General features: G+C 45.5%; 1 pseudogene; it reads right to left on the minus strand.

Annotated features, from left to right (window-relative positions):
• Positions 1-468: 468 nt before the first annotated feature.
• On the minus strand, positions 469-816 carry LOC117875052 (annotated as a pseudogene).
• Between the last annotated feature and the right edge of the window lie 617 nt (positions 817-1,433).

Genomic DNA, 1,433 nt, shown 5'->3' on the forward strand with positions numbered 1-1,433 from the left:
ACTAGGAAAAGGAAACAAGAGAGTTATTTACAAGGTTAAAGCAGGTAAACATATACACACAAATGAGTTACAGTCTTAATTTTCAAAAGATGATAGAAGCTTCTATAATAAGCAAGCTCTATATGTCCCTTAGGGCTAACCCAGGCTAAGCTCTGGGGATCTTTTGCTTATGTTTAGTAATCCTTGCCTCTCACAGTCCAAGTGGTATAAATATATAGTTCCTCCTTGTTAGGGCTTTTTGTTCCTTCCCCCCTTCTGCTACAAGTTGCAGATACTGGCATATTGCCTCTTCATGGGGGCTGAGAGTGGGGAGAGTAATCGACAAAGTATTTTGTCCTGTCATGTTCCACAATCGTTTGTCTGGTGTCGAAGGGCCTTTTTCGCACACCTTCTGTTGAAGCCTATTGTTTCACACTAGTTCATGCTTCTCGCCTGTCTGGTGATTTACACAGTTACAGAGGCTTATCCTGTTGACTTTAGTGACCCGTTTAGCCGCCAAAACCATAGAGAGTACGACCCTGGTGCTTCAGGGCATAAACCACATCCATAGCCATTACAGTCTTTCGCTTGCATGTTCAGCGTAAGTGACAGCATCGCAGATCACGTTCTCCAAGAACATCTTCCGCACTCCCCGGGTCTCTTCGTAGATCAATCCCGAAATACGCTTCACCCCACCGCGTCGAGCCAAGCGACGAATAGCTGGCTTGGTAATACCTTGGATATTATCCAGAAGCACTTTACGATGGCGCTTGGCACCTCTCTTCTCCAAGCCTTTACCACCCTTACCGCCACCAGACATGGCGAAATCAAGTCACACACAACGATAATGGAAATGCTCACCTTACAATATGAGATACAGATGTTAAGTGAGATTAATACATGCGGCAACATACAAGCATTCAATACAGACTAAAGACTAAGCACATTTCTATAACTCTAATACCTGTTTTGACCATACTAACACACAGGTGAGCCAGACTAATTCTAGCTCTATATTTGTCAGTGTTCAGTTGAGACATGGGGCCCTTGGCATGAGCTGGCACCTGGTTTGCCAGCGTCACAATAAGAAATCAACTGCTGCTCTGCAGTGGAATTATTTGCACACTGTAAAAACCAACTGTTTGTATTTCTGGTCTGTAAGAGATCATAAGCAAAGCCATCACCTGATGAGCAAAGTACAGCTCTGCTTATGTTAACTTCATGAGCTTGGTTTCCCCTCATGGATGCAGGGGATGTTTTCCAGTGCTCTGCCAGGGGAAGGCAGCTTTAATTTACCATTGGACTTCCATAGAAATCCCACTAGTGGAGCTTCCCCACGAGAGATGTGGAATAAGCATCTCTCCTGGGTGTCCTGACCGCATTTGGAGTTGTGCTAGCCGGTGCCACTAGCAGAGCTTGCGGATGCCTTGGACCACTGCAACCTCCCTGGACCC

This window comes from Trachemys scripta, chromosome 3 (genome assembly GCF_013100865.1).
Source record: "Trachemys scripta elegans isolate TJP31775 chromosome 3, CAS_Tse_1.0, whole genome shotgun sequence".
Classification (NCBI taxonomy): domain Eukaryota; kingdom Metazoa; phylum Chordata; order Testudines; family Emydidae; genus Trachemys; species Trachemys scripta.